The following is a 22113-nucleotide window of genomic DNA, read 5'->3' as shown; positions in this document are numbered from 1 at the left end:
CACTGGCTCTGGCCTGGTGGAACGCTCTGTCTCATGAGACCAGGGCCCTGCAGGATCTGATTTCTTTCCGCAGGGCCTGTAAGAAAGAGTTGTTCCGCCTGGCCTTTGGCTTGGCATCAACTTGATCCCCTCCCCCTCTTTCCTTTTTCCTTTCTCCTTCTGTGATGGAACTCCAATTTGAGGACTTCCCTGGATTTTTTTCTGGCCCATGTAGGACCAGTCTGGACAGTTGGCCTTGGTGAAGACTTGACGTTTTTTGATTTGAGTTTCCATTGAGATGAGGTTGTACTTAAATGTTTTAATGTTGTATTTTAATCTTGTTTTTAAGTTGTATTTCAATCAATTTGTTTTTATATCAGGTGTTAGCTGCCCTGAGCCTGATCTTGGCTGGGGAGGGCGGGGTATAAATAAAAATTATTATTATTATTATTATTATTATTATTATTATTATTATTATTATTATAGAATCATAGAGTTGGAAGAGACCACAAGGGCCATCGAGTCCAACCCCCTGCCAAGCAGGAAACACCATCAGAGCACTCCTGACATATGGTTGTCAAGCCTCTGCTTAAAGACCTCCAAAGTAGGAGACTCCACCACACTCCTTGGCAGCAAATTCCACTGTCGAACAGCTCTTACTGTCAGGAAGTTCTTCCTACTGTTTAGGTGGAATCTTCTTTCTTTCAGTTTGGGTCCATTGCTCTGTGTCTGCTTCTCTGGAGCAGCAGAAAACAACCTTTCTCCCTCCTCTATGTGACATCCTTTTGTATATTTGAACATGGCTATCATATCACCCCTTAACCTCCTCTTCTCCAGGCTAAACATGCCCAGCTCCCTTAGCCGTTCCTCATAAGGCATCGTTTCCAGGCCTTTGACCATTTTGGTTGCCCTCCTCTGGACACGTTCCAGTTTGTCAGTGTCCTTCTTGAACTGTGGTGCCCAGTGTTTGTTGTGGGGGAGGAAGGGAAAGGAGAATGTTAGCCGCTTTGAGATTCCTTAGGGTAGCACCTGTGGTGCTGCATTATCTAGTCCAATGCAGGAATCTCAACCAAAGCATCCATGATGGATGGCCACCTGACCTCTGCTTAAGGACCTCCAAGGAAGGAGAGTCCACCTCTGAGGTCTCTCACACTGGCTCTCCGGGTTTCCAGGTAGGGGTCTCTCCCAGCCCTGTTTGGAGAGGCATGGGGTTTGGGACCTTCTGCATGCCAATCAGATAAGGACATAAGAAGAGCCTTCTGGGTGAGGCCAATGGCCCACCAACAACCAGACGTCTGTGGCAGGCAAGCAGGATCTAGGTTTGTATCCATCATCTCCACCTGTAGCAGCAGGCTCCATAATTGAACTCCATTCTGTGTGAAGAAATGCTTATATCTCTCCCGAATCTTCCAATGGCCATCTTGATTGGATGCCCACAAATTCTACTGTTATGAGAGAGGGACAAAATCTTTCAAAAGAAAAGAATCCCAAACGCAGGGACCTTTTTCTCATAATTTGGGTTGCCCTTTTCTGAACTCCAACTCTTTCCCAGATACCCTTAACACTGAGCTATGGCCACCACACACCCAGAGTGTGGCTATTTACACAATTTATGCATAAGATTGTGGAGTGCAGAGACTAGTGGTTGTCTTTCCCAGCCACTGTTGCTAGTAGAATTCGCCTTCCTGCAAATGCATTGTCGGATGCTGTTGCTGCTTTTTAATTTTTTTAAAAAACTAAGTTTCTAGACCTTATGACCAAAGGAGTGCCTGAAAGTGCTCCCGTGTTTTTCAGTTAAGGTTGGTTCACCAGCTATAGCTCTTCTTTTTCCAAAAAAAGTAAAAAACTAGGCCTTATGACTGTGCTGGGCAGTCTGGTAAAAGGAAATGTTTTTGTTGTTGCCTTCTTGTATCTCAACCAGGTGTTCACACCTGTCCTCTGTTTCCATTAGCCTTTTTGGCTCCCCTGGGGCATTTCAGGCAGATGCAGGGAGGGGGGTGATTGCTAATTCCTGGCGCAAAATCGCTGATGGACAGGATCGCCAGGAACCCTTTGACTTAACACCCAAAAACAAATCTCCTCTTTTCCCCCCAAAGCAGCCTCACGTCCTGCCAACCTTGACATTGCTTGCGGGCAGCCGGCCGGCCGCCTACTGAGCCTCCTGTCAACTCTTCGAAGACGAGTTTTGATCTGACGACACTGGGAAAATAAAGGCTCAGAAGAAAGGGGCTGAAGAAGAAGAAGAGTTCGGATTTGATATCCCATTTTATTACTACCCTAAGGAGTCTCAAAGCAGCTCACAATCTCCTTTCCCTTCCTCCCCCACAACAAACACTCTGTGAGGTGAGTGGGGCTGAGAGACTTCAGAGAAGTGTGACTGGCCCAAGGTCACCCAGCAGCTGCAGGTGGAGGAGCGGAGACATGAACCCGGTTCCCCAGATTACGAGACTACCACTCTTAACCACTACACCACACTGGCTCTCTACCAGGGTGCCAAGAAACAGGGGAGATGTGAGCAGCAAGGGCAAAAGAGGTTCAGCGACAAGGTCTCTGGTTGCAAGAATGCCTGCTAGAGGCATTGGTGGGTACCCAAAGTCTCAGAGTGCAAAGTTGCCTCTGGGAAATAAAGATGGCAAGTGGTTTGAGTCTCACTGGCACTGTACTTTGCTGCATGCACAGAAATCCTATAAACACAGGGCGAACGTTTTGTGCCTCAGGGCCACATTGGCCTCTGAGGGGCTGCATGCTGGTGGTGGATGGAACCCCTGAGGGAAAATGGGGGGAAAGGCCTCTTCGGACTCGGCGCCAGAGCTGTCAAGCAAAGGTAAGTCATGGGGAAGTAGCAGAGCTTTGTGAATGGGTGTCCTCAGGCTAATCAAACCATCAGAAGGATGTTCCAGAAACTTTGAGCAGGGCAAGCCAAGGCTGGAACTGCAACTCATCTGTTGGACAAAGTCCCAGCATTCAAGAACAACCAACAGAAGGGGAAAATGGGTCAGGCTTCCAGCGGATAGAGAAGGGTGGAGAGCCAGGCAAACAGAGACCAGACTGGAGATTTCAACCCAGTGCCTCCCACACACTGCAAAAGCACATAGGCATGTGAGGCGAAGCTGTTGTGGATTGCTAGGAGGCTGGCAAAATAGCCCATGCCGTCAAGCGAGCTGAAGGAATAGAGAGTGGGGATTTCAACCCCTGTCTCCAGGGTCATTGTCCCACCCTCTAACCACTGTGCAGGACACGCTTTCTTCTTCTGCTTCCCATAGTTAAACTGTGGGACTCACTGCCACAAGACAGAGCGATGACTTGGGTCCTGATTACAGTTGGCTACTGTGAGAACAGGATGCTGGACTGAATGAGCCTTTGGCTGATCAAAAAGCGCTCTTCCTGTATGAAATTGCAGTCAAACATATCTATGTATGAGTGCTAGTTAGTGCACGAAGGGGTTAAGACCAGAAAGTTATGTTCCTAGACTCAGCTAGCTCACACCCCCTCACCTCCATGAGGGAGGCAGCTGCTTCTCTTCCTGTTCCTCACTTACTCTTCCATGTAGCTGACCAGAGCGGACATGTCTGAACCAGTGGTGGAGCAACATGCTGCAGCCCCCAGAGCAGAGAACAGGCGGGGGCATGGCTGGCAAACATCCCGGGGGCATGGGACGTTGCCCAAGGGGGCATGGCATGCAGCGCAGGGGCGTGGCGTGCCTCCTGAAGTTGCGCATCCCGGGGGGGCAGCCATGATGGCACCCTTTCCCCTAATGGTACCCAGTGCAGCGCACTCCCCACCTTCGTTCGCCAGTGGTCTGAACTTGCTCCAAGTTCAGACTGCATGTTTGAAACTATATTGTGTATTTTGAATCCACGAGTAATGTACTCCTTGCTGCTGCATGGAACAATTCATGAACCAGACCTCTGGATTTAGTAAGTAAAGCTTTTAAACTTATTTAAGTGTGTGGTCTGTTCATTGCAAGAAGGATAGAGAGGGGGACAAATAGCTTTAAAGCAGGCCAAATGGGACATGCAAAAGGGTCTAACAACTCATATCTCCACACTGTTCTGCTGGTTATAAACTCTGCTGGGAGCTCTCTACCGCTGGAGAATGTACAAAGACCTGCATTTTGAATCTAGGTGCCCAGCCAATTCTTTTGCTAATGCCCCACACATGGGTCAGATCTATTTTCCACCTCCACACTTCTTATGTCTAGATCCTGGGCTCCTGACAAGTGAACCATGCAATGCTCTTACATCAACTACAGACTCTTTCTTACCAGAAGGTCTCAAACAGAAAGCAAAGTAGCCTGAAGAATTTTAACGCTCATTGCCCAGCTTCATTCCTAACAAGGCAAAATGCAGATGTACAGATTGAGCTTGACACCTTGTCCCTCCTCCCTCCCCCCCTCCCCCCCTCCCACCATACGGCCTGCATTTGCCTTTGAAAGCTCAGGCCCATGGGAGATTAGCCAGGGCCAGTTTAGTTCCAAAGGATGTGTGAATCACACCCAGTTGCAGCGGTGGTGGCAGATTAGTCAGTGTTGATTATGTCGTTCTCCAAAATGTTCCTTTGGAAGGCTGGAAATATTAAGCTGAGATGCTGCTTTTGCCTCCTGGAAAAGCCACGCTGTGTGAAAGCAAAGGAGGAAGGGGAACAATAAGGCTGTGCAACCAAGTGAGGGGGCCATTACAAACCTGACTGCACGTCCCCAAGCTCCGGAGCAGGCAAGAACCCACATGACCCACAAAGCTGTTGACACTCAGCATCAGTTTATGCCAGTGGTTCCCAGGAAGCTGGTGGCGCTGTGGTCTAAACCATGGAGCCTCTTGGGCTTGCCGATCGGAAGGTCGGTGGTTCGAATCCCTGCAACGGAGTGAGCTCCCATTGCTCTGTCCCAGTTGCTGCCAACCTAATAATAATTAATAATAATAATAATAAATTTTATTTATACACCACCCAGCCAAGACCGGGCTCAGGGTGGCTAACACCAGGTAAAAACAATTGATTAAAATACAACAAAAACAAGATTAAGTACAACATTAAAATGCAGCCTCATTTCAGTAGAAATTCAAATCAAAAACTTTTTGGGGGTGAAAACGTCAAATCTTCACCAAGGCCAACTATCCAGACTGGTCCTACGTGGGCCAGAAAAAAGCCAGGGAAGTCCCCAAATAGGAGTTCCATCACAGAAGGAGAAAGGGAAAAGGAAAGAGGGGGAGGGGATCGAGTTGATTCCAAGCCAAAGGCCAGGCGGAACAACTCTGTTTTACAGGCCCTGCGGAAAGAAATCAGATCCCGCAGGGGCCTGGTCTCATGAGACAGAGTGTTCCACCAGGCCGGGGCCAGTGTTGAAAAGGCCCTGGCTCTGGTTGAGGCTAATCTGACTTCCTTAGGGCCTGGGACCTCTAGGGTGTTGCTATTTAAGGACCTTAAGGTCCTCCACGGGGCATACCGGGAGAGGCGGTCCTGTAAGTACAAGAGTCCTAGGCCATGAAGGGCTTTAAAGGTCAAAACCAGCACCTCCTAGCAGCTCTAAAACACACCAATGCAAGTAGATAAATAGGTACCACTGCAGCGGGAAGGTAAACGGTGTTTCTGTGCGCTCTGGCACTTGTCACGCTGTCCTGCTGCACCAGAAGCTGGCCACATGACCCAGAAAGCTGTCTGTGGACAGACGCCGGCTCCCCCACCCTGAAAAATGAAATGAGAGCTGCACCCCATAGTCGCCTTTGACTGAACTTAACCGTCCGGGGGTCTTCATCTTTTCCCCAAACCTTTTTGAGCCACTGCTCCTTTGATTCCATGAACTCATTACCCTACCCGATAAAAAGCATTATTCATAACAGAGGTTTGCAGGCCCCACTAAGAAAGATAGTATCATCATAAAATTCAAAGCAGTAACAATTACTTGCACATTTATTGAAAATCCAATTAAAACTGTTCAGTTTAATTAATTCAATGAAACTGATGAACTTGATCTAGTGGCAGTCTGGTAGTCATTTACACCTCCAACACCTCACTGCCTCTCAGCATCCGCTGCTAGGCAATCCCAGTGCTCCGTAGGGTAAGACTCGAACCCATGGCTTCAAGTCACAAGAAAGGAGATTCTAATTAAACACAGGGAAGGACTTTCTGGGAGGAAGAGCTGTCCGACAGTGGAATGGTCTCCCTCTGGAAGTTGTGGGCAGAGGTTTTTAAGCAGAGGTTGGATGTCCATCTGTCATGGATGCTTTAGCTGAGATTTCTTCATTGCAGGGGATTGGACTAGATGACCCTCAGGATCTCTTCCAACTCGACAGTTCTATGATTCGATGAAATGTCCAACTAACTTGTTCTGTCAGTCCAAGGATTTCCACTTTCACAATGAAACATCTCCTCCCCTCCCTTGTTCCTGCCCCTGCCCAGCCTGCTGCAAATTGCCGCTTGTTCCGATTTAGCACTAAAGAACGGGTTTTCCAGGGGAAAGCAGTGGAGCAAAAGACAAAACCAGCCAGACCCATGCCTAGAAAGTGTGGCTCAAGCGGAAAACCGTGCGGACAAGCCTCAAGTCACCACACCTTTTCGGTCCTTTTATTGCATTTCTATATTGTAAGCAGCCCCCATAAAACATTCTCCTGAAAGCCTGTTTCGCAGGGCCATAAATATTCTTGTGAAAGCAAATACAGTAGTACCTCAGGTTAAGAACTTAATTCGTTCTGGAGGCCCATTCTTAACCTGAAACTGTTCTTAACCTGAAGCACCACTTTAGCTAATGGGGCCTCCCGCTGCCGCCGCACCGCTGAAGCACGATTTCTGTTCTCATCCTGAAGCAAAGTTCTTAACCTGAGGTACTATTTCTGGGTTAGCGGAGTCTGTAAACTGAAGTGTCTGTAACCTGAAGTGTCTGTAACCCACTGTATCGCAAATCCATTTTGCATCATATAAAAGCGTGCTTTCTTTAGTCCATCTTGAAAGCAACATCATTTCCACCCCCAAAAAAGCAAGCCACATACCCCTTTGGTGAGAAACAGTTGGTGAGAAAACACAGGCTTCTGTCTCCTTTGCTGACTGCATACCAAACTTTCTCCCTTTGTTGTTGTTGTTGTTTAGTCGTTTAGTCGCATCCGACTCTTTGTGACCCCCTGGACCAGAGCACGCCAGGCACTCTTCCATTGCCTCCCGCAGTTTGGTCAAACTCACGCTGGTAGCTTCAAGAACACTGTCCAACCATCTCGTCCTCTGTCGTCCCCTTTTCCTTGTGCCCTCCATCTTTCCCAACATCAGGGTCTTTTCCAGGGAGTCTTCTCTTCTCAGGAGGTGGCCAAAGTACTGGAGCCTCAGCTTCACAATCTGTCCTTCCAGTGAGCACTCAGGGCTGATTTCCTTCAGAATGGATGCGTTTGATCTTCTTGCAGTCCATGGGACTCTCAAGAGTCTCCTCCAGCACCAGAATTCAAAAGCATCAATTCTTCGGCGATCAGCCTTCTTTATGGTCCAGCTCTCGCTTCCGTACATCACTACTGGGAAAACCATAGCTTTAACTATACAGACCTTTGTCAGCAAGGTGATGTCTCTGCTTTTTAAGATGCTGTCTAGGTTTGTCATTGCTTTTCTCCCAAGAAGCAGGTGTCTTTTAATTTCGTGGCTGCTGTCACCATCTGCAGTGATCATGGAGCCCAAGAAAGTAAAATCTCTCACTGCCTCCATTTCTTCCCCTTCTATTTGCCAGGAGGTGATGGGCCCAGTGGCCATGATCTTCGTTTTTTTGATGTTGAGCTTCAGACCATATTCTGCGCTCTCCTCTTTCACCCTCATTAAAAGGTTCTTTAATTCCTCCTCACTTTCTCCCTAGTCACATATAAACAGGAAGAACGTTAGTCTCAGGTCCACCCTGCCTGCTAGGAGCCACCCACAATCAGAAGCCATTGACAAAACAGCTGCCCAATGCCCCGGCCTTAAACAAAAGACCCAGAGAAAGGTCATCACCTCCTTTGACAGCCAGAACAACACAAGAGTGCCCTTTTAAAAATCTTATAGGCCCGCCTATCACATCTTGCAATCAGCCAATTAGTCAGTCAATCAAAGGGTTTTGAAAACCTGCACTTTCTCCATCACAAAGAACTTACCTTTCACTTTCACACACACAAACCTCTTTCTCTTCTAACTCTCCGAATGGAGCAATCACTCTTTTTATAAAGGTTCCCCCATTGTGAGCAGTGATAGGCAATGTAATAATACTTTTTATTGGGTCAATATATCAGTTTAGAAAACAGAAGCTATTCCATTCTTGAGATGATGGTCAAAGGCTGACCTGGGAGCTGCAGGTACGCACGACTCTTGACAGGTGCCCGGTGGGAGGCCTGGTCTATTCACCTCACATTAAGTTTGTCTTTTTGGTCCTTTTATTGCACTTTCTATATTGTAAGCAGCCCCCATAAAACATTCTCCTGAAAGCCTGTTTCGCAGGGCCGTAAATATTCTCTCTCCCCACCCCACATCTGCTTAGGCAGGCGTCAATCAATCAGAGAAATCCCTGTGTGACAGCTGGGTATATCAATCAAAGTTAGAGCTCGGACGGGTGGGTGAAGGCAGTGGGGTTCCAGAGTTTGGGAGAGAAGACCATGGAAAAGAGGGAATCTGTGGTAAAATCACACAGGAAGAGTGACGGCCATAAAACTTAGGGAACAAGCTGTACTACCAAAATGATTAAGGTTTTAAATAACAATTTTAGGTTATATTTTAGTGATCAAGATTTAATATATATTTTTAACTGCTGCTATATCTGTATTGTCTCTGTTATACCCAACTGCAATTCAATGTATTCCTGTAGTATTTTATGATTTTCCTGACATTGTAAGTGAGCCGGAACTGGTCTGTGACCGTAATAATAAAATTCAATTCAATTCAAACAGGAAGGGGTTGGGTGAAGGCAGAAGTAATATTTTAATTAAAAGCGGTCAGGCTGGTTGAAAGTGTCCTTCATTAACTGAATACAGTGATACCTTGGTTTACAACCATAATCTGTTCCGGAGGTCCGGTTGTAAACCAAAACAGGTTGTAACCCAAGGCGCGCTTTCGCCAATGGGACCTCCCCCCCCAAAATTGGTTGTAATCAAAAATAAATAAATGGGTTGTAATCCAAAAAAGGGACACACACTTCAGGGTTTGACGTGGTTGTAATCCAAAACGTTTGCAAACCAAGGTACCACTGTACAAATGTACTTTTCTTCCTCCCAATCTCCACGTGGAATATAAATGTACCCCCTCCCCCCCAAAAAAATCTCAAAACATGCTGTGGTCCTGCAAGTTTTCATAATGATTCAGAGATGATTTGGCCACCAAACTCCATGCTCTGGCAACTTGAATTTGCACTGGAAATACATATAGCAACAGTTTGGAAACGCCCTGTGTTTTTATCAAGCTATAATTTCTCATTTTTATCTGTTGAGCTGCCCAGGGAGTTTTTTGCTTCAGGGCGGCCTGTCAATGATGTAAATAATTTATCCGATGTTAGTAATACGCAGAGTAGGCCTATTGAAATGAATGGGCAACTAGCTTAGGTCTATTCATTTCAGTTGGTCTACTCAGAGTCCAGTTTGGTTGGGTGCAGCCTGCTAAAATGTTTATTTGTTTAAGATGTTCATATAGCACTTAATTACCTGCATTTCTAAGTGGTGTACATGAAAACAAAATTTCACCCACGACGTGATCCTTTTAGCTAGCATTGCCAGAGGCAGAACTTGAGGCCTTCTGCATTCACAGCAGATGATTTCCCCCTGAGCCATGAGTTTGATGGTTTTCTTGCTCTTTTACTATTCTTAGCTGTTTGGGGGTAAAAAAAAATTTTTAAAAAATAAATCACATATTTGAATAAAACCACAAAGCTCAGAATCCTAGCATATTAGAAGGCAAAACATATTCATCCCAAGGACAGGCAGAAAGATAAGAAGAGCCTCCTGGATCAAGTCAGTAGCCCATCTAGTCACAGAATCATCGAAGTGTAAAGTTGGAGGGAACCCCAAAGGTCATCCAAACCCCCACATTGCAGGAATCTCAGCTAAAGCTTCCCTGACAGGTGGCCACCCAACCTCTGCTTAAAAACCTCCAAGGAAGGAGAGTCCACAACCTCCACAAAGGAGTCTTCTTGTTCCATTGTTGAACAGCTCTTACCATCAAAAAAGCTCCTCCTGGCGTTCCATCAGAATCTCCTTTCTTGTAACTTGAAGCTATTGGCTTGGGTCCTAGCCTCCGGAAAAACAAAACTGCTCCATCTTTCATGTGACGGCCCTTCAGATATTTGAAGATGGCTCTCGTATCTCCTCTCAGTCTCCTCTTTTCCAGGCTAAACGTACACAACTCCTTCAACCGTTCCTCAAAAGGCTTGGTTTCCAGACCCTTGATCATCTTGGTTGCTCTCTTCCAGCTTGTCAACATCCTTCTTAAATTATGGGGCCCATAATTGGACACAGTATTCCAGGTGGGGTCAGACCAAGGCAGAATAGAGTGGTACTACGACGTCCCTTGATCTGGACACTATACCTCTGCTGACGCAGCCTCAAATAGCGTTATTTGTGTTGTTGTTTTTTGTTGCTGCTGCATCACACTGTTGACTCATGGTCTACTAAGACCCCTAAATCTTTTTCACATGTCCGTCATCCTGTTCTCACAGTGTCCAGACAGATGCCTGTTGGAACCCGTGTGGCGTTTGCCCTTCTAGGTGGGTCATAAGGAAAGGCTTAAATGAGTGCGATGTGATTGGCCAGTGGGAACCCAAGGGGAGGAGTTAGAGTTGGAATTGTTGGAAAGTCAGTTGGGAGTTGGAGAGGGAAGAGGGAGGATAAGTCTGTGGGTTGGTCGAGTTGTGTTGTGAGAGAGTGAGAGGAACTGTTAGGTGGAGTCAGATAGATAGCTGGGATAATCAGTTTGAAGTTGTTAGGAACGTATAGGTCAGGAAAGAAACTACGATTAAGAAAATGACAAGAAAAATTAACGGAAACCTTAAACATGTTCATGCTTATAAAAATAAACTTGATTATTTGTTAATGTTAACAACTGTCTGGACCAGTGGCGTAGCGTGGGGGTGCAGGGGGGGCTGGCTGCACCGGGTGCAACATCTGGGGGTTAGGGTTAGGGGGCGCAAATCCATGGGTTAGGGGGCGCAAATCCACGGGTTAGGGGGCGCAAATCCACAGGTTAGGGGGCGCAAATTACTTGCCTTGCCCCGGGTGCTGAAACCCACGCTACGCCACTGGTCTGGACTCCGTGTGTCCCTGTGAGAAGCGGGGTGGTGGCAGCGAGGAGCCAATCACAGTGGTGGCACAGGGATCAATCAAACGTCCGGGGACCCTGTGTGATCGCCACAACCCGCAATCAGGATTCGAACACAACAGCCCTCTCTCCTCCTGTGGGTTCCAACGTATTCAGAAGCATTGCCATCCATAGCCTTCTCCATGAATTGGTCTAATCCTCTTTGAAAGTCATCCAACTTGGCGGCCATCATAGTTTAGCTATGTGCTGTGCACTCTGAATCTTTCAACGGTCAGTTTCACTTAATGTCTACAAGTTCTGGTGTTATGACAGTGGGAGAGAAAAAATAATTCTACCCACTTTCTCCCTGCTACACGTAATTTTATAAACTTCTGTCAAACCCTTGCTCTCTTTTGCTGTAAACTGCAAAGTCCCCAGAAGGAAGACGGAAATTTCAAGTTCCTCTCGTTGAATTTGCACCTTCTGTGTTTCCCTGCCCTCCTGTCGGTCTTCGGTTTTGCAGAACAAACTTCTAACTGCGACGTCGTGGCTTTCAATCTCTCTCTGAAGGATGCCAAACATTTTCCAGGGAGATGTTAACACTCCTTAACTGCACCGGCTCCCATCACTACAACCCTGCGCCCGGCAGGATTACCATTTATTCGATGCCCTGCTTGTTCCCCTTGCTTTACAGTTACTTATCTATAATAAGGGGAAAGGAAATCCAGTCACTTGGAGATAACTTGCCAGAGCCAAGTGGGTTGGCTGGAGATAACTGCTCATCCAGGTGACATACAAGAAATGCAGGTAAAGTCCAGATAACAGCCAATCTGGGCTGCAGACCTGATAAACTGCGGGGAAACACATCTCTTACTCCCTCTCTAGTTGGATGGGAAACAAGCTGTTCCCTGCTGGATAATGTTTTCACAAGCTGAGCCTCGTAATTTGACTGGTAGAAGTTTTAGCACCTGAGCACAGACCCAACATGAGCGTTTACAGGGATGGTTAACAAGGCGTCATCAGTTCCAGCAAGGCAAAGAGGAAACAAAGGAAGGGAGCAAAAGTAGGTCTGATTGTTGCTTAGACCAGCAAGCAATCCTGACGCAGCAGTCTATGAACTGGGTCAGGAGGCATCAACTGACACTGTGGCCTGTTGCTTCCTTGCAGAATGCCAGTCTAAGCTCTAAATTGACCTCTGGCATTAACTGGCAACTCTCTGGTTAACTTCAATCATGGATAATACTCCTTAGGGTAAAGCAGAAGAGAGCAATTTGCTTCTTGGAGGGAACACTGATTCCTAATATTGGGGCTCAGATGGTTAACAGTTATTAACGGAAAGCTAATGTTACTTTTGCAATAGCCTGGGCTTTTGCAACCCATACTTTCTTCCCACTTCCAGAAATACGCTACTTCTATTTTGTTGGTGGTTGCTGCCCACTTGGCCCTAACCTATGACAGGGCCTTCTAGGTGGTGGTTCCTAATTGTGGAATGCCCTCCCTGGTGAGGTACATCTCCCTCCCTTGTTATTAATGTTCTGGGGGAACTTAAAAACATTCCTGTTCATGCAGACATTTGACAGCTGAAACAGACTGCTTTCAAGCATCAGTGATATTACGAGCTGTGACCATATGTGAGCACTGCAAATGTTTTCAGGTGTTCAGAATGTTTTGTTTTAGTGGGTTATTGATTGCCAATCTGGGTTCCTTTGAGAGGAAGGGTGAGATAGAAATTTAATTAATAGGGCCATCCTATTGTTGTTGATTTGTACCCTGGCCATTTGACTGGGTTGCCCAGCCACTCTGGGCAGCTTCCAACATACATAAAAACAGAATAAAACATTAAACATAAAAACTTCCCTATAGAGGGCTGCCTTCAGATGTCTTCTAAAGGTTGTATAGTTACTTATCTCCTTGGCTTGGGAGGTCGAATAACTTCATACCCTCCAACATTTCTCTGATGAAAATTGTTGTTGTTGTTTAGTCGTTTAGTCGTGTCCGACTCTTCGTGACCCCCTGGGCCAGAGCATGCCAGGCACTCCTGTCTTCTACTGCCTCCCGCAGTTTGGTCAGACTCATGCTGGTAGCTTCAAGAACACTGTCCAACCATCTCGTCCTCTGCCGTCCCCTTCTCCTTGTGCCCTCAATCTTTCCCAACATCAGGGTCTTTTCCAGGGAGTCTTCTCTTCTCAGGAGGTGGCCAAAGTACTGGAGCCTCAGCTTCAGGATCTGTCCTTCCAGTGAGCACTCAGGGCTGATTTTCTTAAGAATGGATAGGTTGGATCTTCTTGCAGTCCATGGGACTTTCAAGAGTCTCCTCCAGCACCATAATTCAAAAGCATCAATTCTTCAGCGATCAGCTTTCTTCGTGGTCCAGCTCTCACTTCCATACATCACTAAAATGAAAACAGGGACGTCCTTAGGAAAAACGGGACATTCCTGGATCACATCAGAAACCGGGATGGCTTCTGTAAATCTGGGACTCTCCCCGGAAAATAGGGACACTCTTGTCTAAAGCATGCAATGTTGTGTACCGTGCAGAGCCAAACATACTTTTGAAGGGTGCTTTGCAAAATGTAAGTTAGGGCCCATGACTCAGCTAATCTCTTCCAGTCCTCCGATGGCAGTAAACACTCCTCTTTCTGTTGGCTGTTTCCGCCCCCCCCCCCGCTCCCCCCGCCCCCAACAGCAAAGAAGCCTAATCTGCCACTGCCAAGACCTCCCTGACCTTGCCCACCCAGAGAAGCCAGCTTGCACTCAGCAGCCATCCTGGATTAGCCCTCTGTCAATACAAGTGTTTTTGTGCCGATGTGGTGACCTTTGGCTCTGCCCTGGCTCCCGACAGACATCTATTTGTTTGGTTGTTAGCCTTGATGTTTGCCCACAGGACAGACGGGGGGGGGCTGGCAAGCGAGGCAGCGGACCATCACTGGAGCATCCGAGGTTTATTCCTGGCTCCCTTTCAGGCTTCCTGGATGGCCCAAGGCAAATTGCTGAGCTCTCTTCGTGTCGGGCACAGCTGAGCTTGAACCGTGCCAGTATAATGGCAGTTCAGATGCCATTATATACCAGGCAGGAATTACAGAACTGGAGGAGGCGGGAGAAATAAGAATGTCAGGGCTGGATCAGACACAGTCCAGTACGACATCTCCAAGAGCAGCCAAGGTGGAAGCGAGCATCCACTGAGACAGTCCTTGGAAATCAGAGACGTTCTTGCATGTGGAAATCAGAATCCTTCTGTCTCTGAACTGAGATGACGTTGATAATTCTGCCAGGAGGTCCCAGGTTCAATGGCATGGAGACATCTGAAACTCTGGGAAACCACTGCTAATCACTGCAGATGGTACTGGGCTGCATAAACCAATGGTCTGACTCAGTATAGGGCATCTGCCTACCTTCCTCTACAGCAAAGGGTGTGGCTCAGTCTGCTTTTGTATGGGACATTATTGCAGTCAAACCAACAATTCATCTTTTGCCAGCTAGACACTGGGAGAGGCTGGGGCTCACAGAGCTTTCCTGTAAAAATTCCTAGAGAGAACTCTGTGAGATCACTTCCTTTGTCTACCTTGGCAGGAAGCTGCCTGCCTGAGCAGCCTCCTTTTTCTTCATCGTGCTTCCTGGCTCCTGCACATGCATGTCTGGGTTTTGCAGCTCAGACTTACATTTTCTGCTTTTGTAACGTAGTAGTTTTAAAACTATCTTCATTTTGCTACCGTAATTGCTGCTTCAAGACCTAGGTTATGTAAGTAAATCCTACTTTTATTTCTTCACAAAACAATGTACGTGTGATTGTTGTTTCTAAGTGGGCAGAGAGAGGGGTAATGCCAGGGAAATCCAGTCTGCCTTAAAGCATCCTGCATTACTGTTAAATCAAGCTTGTTTGATCTTCTCTCTGAAACCCCAGAAAGCCACACCTGCTCATTGCTGACAGTACTGGGCTAGATGATGTTAGCATTCCTGCTCCATGATTGCAGTCATGGGATTGTTGTCTTTCACATGACGGTGTATGTTTTGACTCCACAGAGTGGGAAGTGATAGAAACAGGATGTTTGTGTTACTGTGTTCCGTGAAGTGGGACTATTGTCCTTTGTTCTTTTTCTCTTTGCTGTCTGAGAGAGAGAGGGAGCAGTGTTCCGTGTGTGCTGATATGTAAATAAAGTAGATTAGCCAAAATGCTGAGTGGCTGAGGTCTGTCACTCATGATGTGCAAATTCTGTGGATCCCTAAGTGTGCCGATGTCGGTTGGCATCGGTCACTGTGATGTTTGGGCTGAAGAAAGCTTATGAAGCTCCTGAATGATCAACCAGGAGGGAGAGGATGTGCCAGTCGGGCATGTGTCTCTGCCAACATCCTACTCGAGTGTAGACTGAACTCCTGACAACAAAATTGTTTTGGTATGAGGTTTTAGTACTCTGTACATGCCTCATACCAAACTGGTTTTGTTGTCAGGAGTTCAGCCTACACTCGAGTAGGACCCTGGCAGAGACACATGCCCGACTAGCATGTTCTCTCCCTCCTGGTCCTACTCTGCCGTCCCCCCAGGAGTGTTTTCCACAGATGAACCAGTGGTCTGACTCAGTACAGGGCACCTTCCTACATTGCTCTACAGGAAAGGGTGTAGCTCAGTCTGCCTTAGGATGCAGCGGGTCCCAGCTTCAATCTCTGGCATCTCTGGATAGGACTGGGAAAGACTCCCTGTTGGAGTCTGCCAGCCAGGGTTGACAATACTGAGCTAGGTGGACCACTTGCATGACTCAGTTTAAAATCCCATGGTGGTGTAGCTCAGTGGCACTGCATGCATTGCATGCAGAAGGTTCCAGGTTCAGTTCCTGGCATCTCCAGGTGGGACTGGGAATATCCCGTCTGAAAACATGGGAGAGCCACTGCCAGTCCATGAAGATAAAACACTGACCTGGATGGACCAGTTGGACACACTCAGTATAAGGCAGCTTCCTGAGTTCATCCTGTCAATCACACAATAAGGACTGTGAGTGTACTTGTCTGTCCGTCTCTCCCCCTTTCAGGGCACCTGTTTCCATACATTCCCTTCAATTGTGCCACAATGCAATGATATACAGTACAGGCATTGTGTGTGAACGAGACCTTGTCCCCACTGGACTCAATTGCTTTAGAATAAGCATGCATCAAACCCAGCTTGTAGAAGCGTTGCTGTGTTTCCCTAGAGTAGGGAGGGCCGACATGCCGTTTTCCTGTATCTGGAAGCAACGCGGTTCACTGCTGCCATTAAGTTTTTATCTCTGCAGAAAGCAGCTGCTCCAGAGGAGCCATCATTGGGCATGGAATCCGCTTGCTGCAGCTCTAAGATCTGAAAAGCAGTTTCGGTTTCAGGGGCAGTTTGGGCTTTTCTGCGCTCCTCTTGAAGCGTTTGGAAATGGTATAAGACTCTAGGCGCTTCCAGATGACCTGTTTCATGAGCTTTCATTCTGTTTTGTTTGTGGGGAAGGGATGTGGGTGGCACTGTGGTCTAAACCACGGAGCCTCTTGGGCTTGCCGATCGGAAGGTTGATGGTTCAAATCCACGCAACAGGGTGAGCTCCCGTTGCTCTGTCCCAGCTCCTGCCAACCTAGCAGTTCGAAAGCACACCAGTGCAAGTAGATAAATAGGTACCACTGCGGCGGGAAGGTAAACTGTGTTTCCTTGCACTCTGGCTTCCGTCACAGTGTCCGTTGCGCCAGAAGCGGTTTAGTCATGCTGGCCACATGACCCAGAAAGCTGTCTGTGGACAAACGCTGGCTCCCTCGGCCTGAAGTAAGATAAGTGTTGCAACCCCATAGTTGCCTTTGACTGGACTTAACTGTCCAGGGATCCTTGCCTTTTCGATGGGGATGCATTGAAGGCAGTGCTGTCCCACTTTCCAGTCCATTTGCTGGTATGTGATTGAATTCCACCGCAAAATAGTGACAGTCTGCCAGTGCCTTCTGTGCAAACTTAATTTACTCATTGATGAGCCCGTTGCAAACTAACACCTGGCTTGAGAGCAGTACATGTGAAAAGGATCTAGGAGTCTTGGTTGACCACAAACTTGACATGAGCCAACAGTGTGATGCGGCAGCTAAAAAAGCCAATGCAATTCTGGGCTGCATCAATAGGAGTATAGCATCTAGATCAAGGGAAGTAATAGTGCCACTGTATTCTGCTCTGGTCAGACCTCACCTGGAGTACTGTGTCCAGTTCTGGGCACCACAATTCAAGAAGGACACTGACAAACTGGAACGTGTCCAGAGGAGGGCAACCAAAATGGTTAAAGGCCTGGAAACGATGCCTTATGAGGAACGGCTAAGGGAACTGGGCATGTTTAGTCTGGAGAAGAGGAGGTTTAGGGGTGATATGATAGCCATGTTCAAATATATAAAAGGATGTCACATAGAGGAAGGAGAAAGGTTGTTTTCTGCTGCTCCAGAGAAGCGGACACGGAGCAATGGATCCAAACTACAAGAAAGAAGATTCCACCTAAACATTAGGAAGAACTTCCTGACAGTAAGAGCTGTTTGACAGTGGAATTTGCTGCCCAGGAGTGTGGTGGAGTCTCCTACTTTGGAGGTCTTTAAGCAGAGGCTTGACAACCATATGTCAGGAGTGCTCTGATGGTGTTTCCTGCTTGGCAGGGGGTTGGACTCGATGGCCCTTGTGGTCTCTTCCAACTCTATGATTCTATGATTCTAAGAAACCTCTGAACGTGGATTCAGGATGTAAAGCTGCTCTTGGTATACAGAAGTTACTGGATTGGGAAGGAAAGACCTTTGCACATTATGATTATTATTTATTAAATTTATACACTGTCCTTCATCCAATGTTCACAGGGTGGTTTATAATATGGACACATCTTAAGAGACACTCTCTTTTAATGCTTAACACATTTCACAGGCAGCTTCTGTTCTAACCTTTAAGCACCTTTCGACAAACTTTTCTTTGCCGCCAACCTCACGCTGGCAATTAAGAAAACACCCTTCTGTTAATAGTTGGCAGATCTCTCATTTTTATATGGTTTTTATTGTGTTGCTTTATGTTTGACTGTTGAAAATGGTTCTGATGTTTTTTTTATGAGCAGCAGTATATAAATATTTTTATTAAGTAAATAAATATACTGCCATGCCTTAGCTTTGGGAGCTGTTTCCAGAACTGAGCAATGGTGCATCATGAAATACAGAATTGCAGAGTTGGAAGGGACCCCCAAGGGTCATCTAGTCCAACCCCCTGCAATGCAGGACTCTTTTGCCCAACGTGGGGCTCAGACCCCATAACCTGCTCTACCAACTGAGCTATCCCAGTAGACCAGCGGTGGGTAGCATGTGATCCTCTAGATCAGCCTTTCTCAACCTGTGGGTCCCCAGATGTTGTTGGACTACAACTCCCATCACCCCTAGCTAGCAAGGCCAGAGCTCAGGGATGATGGGAGTTGTAGTCCAACAACATCTGGGGACCCACAGGCTGAGAACCGCTGCTCTAGATGTTGTTGGACTCCAACTCCCATCTGCCCTGATAGACTCATCCACATAGTTGGGGTTGATGTGATTTGGAGTGCCACAACAACAGGTTGAAACTGCACTGAAAAGGATATATCAAGAACTCTGGCCAAAAGTTTCAATATAAGGAATAATTCCTACTCAAGAGTTGAAAAGAAAAACGTGTATATTCTGCTAAGAATAACAGTTTGAAGCTAGTAGTAAATTAAACACACCGTGTAAGTACGATAGTTTTAAAGTAATGGTAAGTTTGGATACAACGTTTAAGTACAGAAATAATGGGTTTCAAATACACAGTGATATAGTACAAAGGTACATGAAATACCAGTGCACAACAATTGTTTTATACAAGTCTCAATAGCAGTCAAAAAGAGTCCATATTATATAAAATCAGAATAAAGAATAAAGAATAAAGGATCAAATGGGGCCAAAAAGGAGTATCCGGAGTGTGAATCAGATGTACGACTCAGTAGTGGTGACCAGGACAGGGCCCTGTTTCGGAGTACACGCCTTCTTCAGCTGGTAATATCAAAAAATATGTCAAGATAGATCAAGGTGCTTCACTCCATAGATCATAAATATAATAAATTATATACATTCTAAAGTATGTTAACACATATCATGATATTTGGTTCCATACCTTGGTTTTTTGACGACTATAAATCTGTTGGAAGTCTGTATCATTTAATTCTTTTATGTTTCTTATGTTTCTTTATGTTCTTGATATATCCTTTTCAGTGCAGTTTCAACAAGAACTCCAATTTCTTTAACAACAACAGGTTGGCCAGCCTGGGGCAGATCAGAGCACTCAGGAGTCACACCCAGGAAGTCATTTAAGACCAAAGGAGTCAAGGACAGTGTCAGCATCTCCCTAAAGATGTGAAGGGTCCCCCAGGTGAGACAGCAGTCCATCTGAAGTTCCCCTGCCTAGGATGCAAAGGTCTTCCAACTTCCTACAAAGATACATTCTACGGCCTTGATATTCCTTTAGTTCAAAAGATCAAATCCCCTGCGTCCTGATGTCACATTTCACCCACATTTAAAGGTAAGAGAATTTTTTTAAAAATTGAATCCGGAATTTCTCTATTTCTAAAGCTGGATTTTAAAACCCAGCTGTCAGGGAACTGCCATCGGAGCCAGAGGGAGAGGGAGGGCTCCAGAGGGATTCCGGAGAGCGTCCCGGGAGGGAGAGAAGCAGCACATCTTCTGGGGAAGGAAATCAGCGTAGCACCAGGGGAAAAGGGGGGCAGATGGGGGAATCGGCGAGGTGGCTCCATGACTCCTCGCTGGGGACCAGCGGGGAGAGCACGGGTCCTCCGCTGCCCACACCCTCCCGGCGCAGAAGGCTTCCGCGCAGGGAGAGTAGGCGGAGACTAGGCGTCAAAGAGCTTCTTTGCTGGAAGAAGTTCAAGAAACGGCCACTGACGGATTCTGCCAGCGATTGAGACAGCCACAGGCGAGTGGCTGTCCAGACAGCAAGGGTTCACTCAGGCAAACCACCCAGGTCTGGCGCCGATTTACGCACGAGAAACCCCTAGAACCATTACACCAGCCTTAACATGTTATGGCGTAGAAAGGTCAAAGCTGAGCTGAACTTGCACAGCTTAGGGAAGGCAGAAAGTAATGACAACATTTTTTTATTGCAAATGAATAGTTTCCTTTTTATAATGATCCGTAAACAACAATATAATTTGGATGCAAGACGGATTGTGATGACTTTTCTTTAGCATATATACTCATTTATTTGCAACATAATAACATTCCCTACGTGTTCACTGACTGGAATACGTTTTCTGGGTGCAATGTGGTTTTCCTTATGACTTAAAAAGATTAATTAAAAAACCGGTAAGGCAATTTTGATTGAAAAACAAAAAAAGAGGAGTAAGGCAATATGGTTAAGTATTAACTTGGCACATTCAATATTTTGCACTTTGCATTTCAAAAGTCCTTGAACCAAACAGCACCCTTAGCTGAGAACTACTGGAGGCAAAAAAAGCTTAGGAAAATATACACATTTGACCTTTTTAAGGAATGAAGTTAAAGCTTAGTTAAAGCAGCTATGGTTTTCCCAGTAGTGATGTATGGAAGTGAGAGCTGGACCATCAAGAAGGCTGATCGCTGAAGAATTGATGCTTTTGAATTATGGTGCTGGAGGAGACTCTTGAGAGTCCCATGGACTGCAAGAAGATCAAACCTCTCCATTCTGAAGGAAATCAGCCCTTAGTGCTCACTGGAAGGACAGATCCTGAAGCTGAGGCTCCAATACTTTGGCCACCTCATGAGAAGAGAAGAATCCCTGGAAAAGACCCTGATGTTGGGAAAGATGGAGGGCACAAGGAGAAGGGGACGGCAGAGGACGAGATGGTTGGACAGTGTTCTCGAAGCTCCCAGCATGAGTTTGACCAAACTGTGGGAGGCAGTGGAAGACAGGAGTGCCTGGCGTGCTCTGGTCCAGGGGGTCATGAAGAGTCGGACGCGACTAAACGACTAAACAACAACAACAACAAGGAAGGAAGTTAGAAGACACTTAATTGAGGTGTCCCTGCCTCACAAATATACATTTAAGCTCTAATATATACAGTCGTACCTTGCTTCTCAAATGCCTTGGTATTTGGACATTTTGGCTTCCAAATGCCACAAACCCAGGAGTGTTCCAGTTTGCGAATTTTTTTGGAAGCCAAACATCCAACGCGGCTTCTGTTGGCTTCCAATTGAGTGTAGGAAGTACCTGCAGCTAATCGGAAGCTGCGGCTTGGTTTTTGAACCGTTTCGGGAGTCGGACAGACTCTCAGAACAGATTAAGTTTGACAAACAAGGTACGACTGTTATACTATACTTAAGCCTAATGGGCTGACAATCCATCCCAAATGTACGATCATCATATAGCAGAGATGAAGGACCATTTACCCTCCTGGTGCCATTGGACTCCCATCAACTTCAGCCAGCATGGCTAGCGGTCAGCAATTACAGAAATTGGAGTCTACCGTATTCATGCTTGAGGTCCCACAGCTGTTGTTGGACTTGCATGCAAAGACAGCCTCCGGGAGATTGAGCAGATGAGACCAATTGTGGCTCCAGCAGTCAAGAAGGCGGTTTCTTCAAGTGCTGTAGATGGAAGTGAGGGGCAGATGGGGCTTGTCAACCTTGGAAGGTAGCGCGGGAACGTTCAGGGATGCAGGAGAGGATATATTGTTTGATTATATCCTTTCCAACTTGTGTTAACAAGTTCTACAATTTAGCAGAGTAAAATTCCCCTTTCTAAACTTGCACAGTGGATGTGTTTGCTCAGGCTCGCTAAAGCCTCTAAAATAAGTTTCCTTGGTAATTTCCCCTTTAGTCCCTCATAAAAAGATAGACACGACACAGTCATCTATGAAAGTATAAAAAGAGTTTACTCACTCACATTCTGTTCACAAATGGACCCCAGAAGGCACACTT

General features: G+C 46.5%; 1 long non-coding RNA gene across 1 annotated transcript; it reads right to left on the bottom strand.

Moving 5' to 3' along the window:
- Nucleotides 1-7507: 7507 nt before the first annotated feature.
- On the bottom strand, nucleotides 7508-22099 carry LOC310687098. The gene is made up of 3 exons (XR_014516217.1): nucleotides 21583-22099; nucleotides 9606-9768; nucleotides 7508-7794 (listed from the first exon to the last, which is right to left on the bottom strand). It is a non-coding gene; the product is annotated as an uncharacterized lncRNA (long non-coding RNA).
- Nucleotides 22100-22113: the final 14 nt, after the last annotated feature.

Source organism: Podarcis liolepis (assembly GCF_965112155.1).
Source record: "Podarcis liolepis genome assembly, chromosome: 10".
Lineage (NCBI taxonomy): Eukaryota > Metazoa > Chordata > Lepidosauria > Squamata > Lacertidae > Podarcis > Podarcis liolepis.
The sequence above is the reverse complement of the archived record's forward strand: the minus strand, read 5'-3'. Positions and strand labels throughout refer to the sequence as shown.